Source organism: Taudactylus pleione, unplaced genomic scaffold (genome assembly GCF_031769625.1).
Source record: "Taudactylus pleione unplaced genomic scaffold, aTauple2 ptg000768l, whole genome shotgun sequence".
Classification (NCBI taxonomy): Eukaryota; Metazoa; Chordata; class Amphibia; order Anura; family Myobatrachidae; genus Taudactylus; species Taudactylus pleione.
This window is the reverse complement of record NW_028285170.1, coordinates 711294-717293: the sequence shown is the minus strand read 5'-3', so window position 1 is coordinate 717293 and position 6000 is coordinate 711294. Positions and strand designations below refer to the sequence as shown.

General features: G+C 41.7%; 1 pseudogene; it reads right to left on the bottom strand.

The window, feature by feature from the left end:
* Positions 1-471: 471 nt before the first annotated feature.
* Positions 472-2967, bottom strand: LOC148476846 (uncharacterized; annotated as a pseudogene).
* Between the last annotated feature and the right edge of the window lie 3033 nt (positions 2968-6000).

Below are 6000 nucleotides of genomic sequence, written 5' to 3'. Positions count from 1 at the left end.
TAAAGCTCCTCCATATCTATCCCAGGTGTCTCTGTATTGTACATGTGTCATATGTATAGATGACACTGGAATATAAAGCTCCTCCATATCTATCCCAGGTGTCTCTTTATTGTACATGTGTCATATTTATAGATTACACTGGAACATAAAGCTCCTCCATATCTATCCCAGGTGTCTCTGTATTGTACATGTGTCATATGTATAGATGACACTGGAATATAAAGCTCCTCCATATCTATCCCAGGTGTCTCTTTATTGTACATGTGTCATATTTATAGATTACAGTGGAACATAAAGCTCCTCCATATCTATCCCAGGTGTCTCTGTATTGTACATGTGTCATATTTATAGATTACACTGGAACATAAAGCTCCTCCATATCTATCCCAGGTGTCTCTTTATTGTACATGTGACATATTTATAGACTACACTGGAACATAAAGCTCCTCCATATCTATCCCAGGTGTCTCTTTATTGTAATGTGTTCCTGTTTCCCTCATACTGTAGCAACCTCTCTGTGTAGCCCTTGAATACAGCATAGGCCACATCGGTAGACTGCATAGATGAGAAGAACCAAGATCACAATAGCAAGAATAAACTGTCATAGCATGAAACAAATTGGTAAACCATTTTCTAAATACTGAAACCCATTTACTAGGATCTAACCATGACCACCATGAAACGTTTTCTGAATCTTTATCATAATGTATATGGCAAAATTTTTCTTTCATATCATGAGCCTCTTTCATGTAATTAGTAATGACAGCTTCCGGATCAGCAGTGTCATTGGTCAGATAATTGCAACAATGAACTCCAAGATTTGTTTCAAGAGTAAGACAGTATCCCCCCGCTTGTGCATTTAGATAGTCCAGCGTTAAGCGGTGTTGCAATAGTTCATTTCGAAATGCTTTTAACTCATGCCCAACATATCTGAAAGTTTCATCATAAAGTTCAGTCACATTGTCCATAAACTCAGCCAGATCAATAATCTCTTGTTGATTTTCCAAATATCCCCAATTGCCAGATGTAAGAAAGTTATCAAAGGCTGTACCAATACGATGTTTATCAGAGAAATTCTCTTTTTTTTCACTGGAACAATGTCTGTTTTAGAACGTCCAATATTGGTACCCTGCAAAAGAACTTTTTGCAAATCATCATGAGTTATGGCATAAAATTGTGGAATCATTCAACCTAAATAACAAATACCTTAGGAATTGATTGGTAACCATTTGTAAGCATATTTTCCACATAAGTAATAGAGATCAATTGGCAAAAGGAAAGGAACATCAAATCCTAATACCATAGTAGCAACTATCATTCCCAGGTGACGTGTGAAATATCTCCTGTTCTGACCCATTTTCTGTCCTAGTATCTTCCTCGCTGTTTACCTGACCTTCTACCTTACTGCCTTTCTCTGTCTCATTATCCTCTGAATTCCTGGGTTTCCTCACAGGAAATGTATAATCAAATGATTCATAATAATTGATTGATAAAAATCGGTGGTACATGTTAAACAATCAGGTTTCAGAAGACCTTACAGAATTTGTCACATTGAGGAACATAGGGCTTGTGCATAGTAATGATGTTTTTGCAGTATCCTGTCTCAGCCTTTCCTAGCTGTATTGGGTGTTCGGGCCTAGGAATAGTATACAATCCTGTAGTTGTGCAAATTTGAGGTGTAACTGTTGCATTTCATAAATTGTTTTATTAAAACAAAAAGGAATATATTCACTTACATGTGGAGCTAATGTAATCACTGGAGGTTTTGTCAGATTATAAGTATCAGTAACCTTTTGACCAGACCATTTAGCAAAACAATCCTCACAAGCTATGGTATGTATCTTAGTAATGTCAGTGTGAAAAGCTGGTACTGGTGTCAGTGGCATATCTCCACTTAATAATGGAGTTCTGGTGCACATCCAACAGTTAGTAACATTTAATATTTTACCCAACAATGGGCCGTATTCAATTAGCGGCGAAAACGGATGTTTTTTCACCAAAAAACAGGCGAAAACTTAATTGGAGAAAAAAAACTGGAGAAAAGTTTTCTCCATCGTAAGTTGCGCACTTTGGCGAAAAACGAACGCTGAAATTTCGTTAATTTTTTTTTTTCCATGAAAAGTCAATTTAACATAATGGGGCTGGTATTTTGGAGGGCCATAAGGATGCGTCAAGTGTTCTAAGCATAGCACGTGGCTGGCGCAGGTGTTTTTTTAGCAGTTATAAAAAACCGCCTGCGCCAGCCATGTGCGGTGTTTAAAACAATTGGCACATCCTTATGGCCCTCTGAAATACCAGCCCCAATACGTTAAATGCATTTTTCATGGAAAAAAAATGTTTAACTAAAATTTCAGCGGTCGTTTTTTGCCAAAGTGCGCAACTTACGATTTTTTTTCGCTAAAGTGTCATTAGGGGGGCTGTCCAAAGTGTTCTGTAAGAAATCCCCACATTTTTACCCAAAAAGAGATTTTGCAAATTTTTTCGCCTGCCCTCGCCGTCGTTGGCGGAAATCGGCCATGATATTGGCCGATCGGATGGACGATATCGCCAACGATGGCGACAATGGTCAATTATGCCTGTAATTGAATACCCCAATGCATGATATTGCTGAATGGGATATTCCTCTGAATAATAACCAATATTTTCCATACACCACAATATACATCTTTCCTCTGGTGATTTAGTACAGTAGTCACAAATACACTTTTCAACGGATGGTAAATCAGTCTCCTGACATCGGTCATTTAGCTCTTGTCCTGCTTAGAAAAGGAAATATTAGAATAAACTCCATCCAAATTACTGGATGTGTAGTAACCAGACCATGAACCCTCGCTCGCTCGCTCTCCAGCAAAAATCAGTCCCACTACTGAAATAACTAGGAAGAAACCCAACACACAGACCACAATGTTAAAAGTTCTATTTTGCATCAGTCTAGGCCTGCAGTCTGTGGTAAGCAATCACTTCCATCTTGCTTGAAGAGTTATTTCAGATATAATTCGGTCTTGATTTCAGCACTTGAGTCTGAGGACCTCATTCAGAGTCGGTCAAAGCGGCCGCACGGTCATACGGGAAAAGGGGTCGGATATGCAAATGATTCCCTCGCAAGTTGCGTCCCTAAGTTCGGATCGGTAGCTGGCCGACCAAGGGGAGGAAGCGGCCAGAAAACAAAAAAATACGCCCCCTTTTCGTACGCATTACACGTCATCTCCGGGCATATAAGGATTAATCGAAACCATCAGGAACCATCGGAACTGGTCGTAGAGCTTAAGGTTGACCATACCCTCTCTTAAGCACTACGATCATGTCAGTGTAAAAACCTCCCATGTCACATGTGCCATGACGCTTTGTTAATTATGCACTCCCATAAACCGTATGCACTCCCATAAAACGGCGTTCGCATAATTAGGCATGCCTGCGTTCGGATCTCCACTCCCCCGTTTTCAAGCACCTTCCCCTGTTACCACCCACAAACGCCTCAATCTGTCACTCAAACTACCGACCTGGCTGTGTTCAAGGAGAGAGAAATTTCTGATCGTAGCGGCTAGTTTGCGCACGCGCATTGCGAACTTTACGCATGCGCACTTTAGCGAACATCGGTGGCGTACGACCGTGCGGCCGCTTCGACCGACTCTGAATGAGGTCCTGAGTCTTTTGGACCCTTTAAGCTCGGATCTCTGTCCTTTTTGCAGTGAGAGCCGTGAATCCAGGTGTTCTCAGCAACCTTTACAGCTGTGTCTGTTGTCAGCAGTACTTGCCAAAGACCATCCCATCGATCTGTAAGGGAACCAGAATGTAAAAAACTTCTTATCATAACATAGTCTCCAGGCTGTATCTCATGTGCTGGACCAATTGCAGATGCTGGTTGAACATCTTGTTGAGCTTTTCGCAGATCTTGCAACTGTTTAGACAATTTTATGACACAATAACCAGTCAAATCATGTTGCATTTTAAAGTAAATTTTTGGGTTAGTAAGGTTTTGTGGTTGCAGTCCCAAAAGTAACTCATAAGGTGATAGATTGAGCAGGGTTTAGGTGTGGTTCTTATGCTACGAAGCACCAAAGGTAGGGCTTCGGGCCACGCCATTCCTGTCTCTTGTAAATTTGGCTAGCCTATTTTTATAACCCCATTCTGTCTCTCAACTTTGGCTGACGCTTTGGATAATACGGAGTATGCAATTTTGATTCTATTCCCATAATTTCACACATTTTCTGAAACACTTTTCCTGTAAAATGAGTTCCCCTGTCACTTTCAATAACACAAGGTAAACCATATCTACATACAAATTCTTGCAATTTGCGCAGTATCGGTGGCCGTAGACCATCCTTCAATCCACCTGCTGAACATACAAACACAAACCAACATGTACTTGAACCCTCTGGACTTAGGTACCTGAATATAATCTATTTGCAATCTCTGGAAAGGACCTGTGGAATTTGGTAGATGATTTACCTTTGTAGGCACAGTTTTCCCCACATTGTTCTTCAGGCAAATTACACAACCTTGACGTTTGGCTCTAGTCACTGACATGAAACCTGGAGCACACCAATAAGATTGCACAATGCGATTCATATTGTCTGCTCCCAAATGTACTAGTCCATGAGCACCTTCTGCAAGGGCTGGTAGTAACGCCTTTGGTGCCACTGGTCTTCCTTCTGCATCTACCCAAACACCATCTTCCCTTTTGTTGCAATTTCTTAGCTTCCAAGTATTAACCTCAATGTGGGGAGTATTTTCCTGACATTGTTTTAAGAGCTCAAATGTAATTTCCTTAAACAACATCAATTTAGTGTTTACCACTGGCTCCTCACTAACTGCTTCTCTTGCTGCTGTGTCAGCTAATCTATTCCCCATGGAAATGGTGTCATTCTGTTTAGTATGTGCCTGACACTTCATCACTGCGACTTTTGGTAATTGTATTGCTTCAATCAGTTCTTTGACTGTAGGTCATGAACAATTGGGGTTCCTGAAGCTGTGAGATAACCCCTATGCCTCCAAATTGCACCAAAATCCTGAACAACCCCAAACACATATCTGGAGTCAGTATAGGTGTTAACTCTTTTACCTTCAGCTAGCTGGCATGCTCTTATTAATGCTGTAAGTTCTGCCACCTGCGCTGAATGTGGGGGACCCAATGGGTTATCTTCCACTATCGCATCCTGTGTAGTCACTGCATACCCTGTCACCAAAGAACCATCATGTGTTTGTCTGTGACAGCTGCCACCTGCGCTGAATGTGGGGGACCCAATGGGTTATCTTCCACTACCTCATCCTGTGTAGTCACTGCATACCCTGTCACCAAAGAGCCATCATGTGTTTGTCTGTGACAGCTGCCACCTGTGCTGAATGTGGGGGACCCAATGGGTTATCTTCCACTACCTCATCCTGTGTAGTCACTGCATACCCTGTCACCAAAGAGCCATCATGTGTTTGTCTGTGACAGCTGCCACCTGTGCTGAATGTGGTGGACCCAATGGGTTATCTTCCACTATTTCATCCTGTGTAGTCACTGCATACCCTGTCACCAAAGAGCCATCATATGTTGTCTGTGACAGCTGCCATCAGTGACAAAGACCAATTCAGGATTTTCTAATGGAACTTCAGAAATGTCTGGTCTTACAGAAGTTTTGTCTCATGTATTTCATGCAGTCATGCTCATCAACCCCTTTTCCTCAAATCTCTCCTCTCCCGGGTAACAATGTAGCAGGAATGAGAGTGGCACACTTGTGGATATGTACATTAGTAGGGGTTAAAAGATAATCTCCCAACATGAAAATCTGGCTGCCGACATGTCTGGTCTGAGCATTGTTTAGTAACTGAGCTACAGCATGTGGAACGTATAAATGTAATTCAGGCTGAAGCACAATGTCCTGAGTCTTATCTACGAGTAAAACCGCAGTCCCGTCTGCTCCGAGACAAGTAGGCAGAGCTCTCGCAGCTGCATCGAGCTGTGCACTGAAATAACCAAATGGTCTATGCATGTCCCCATGAATTTGAGTTAAC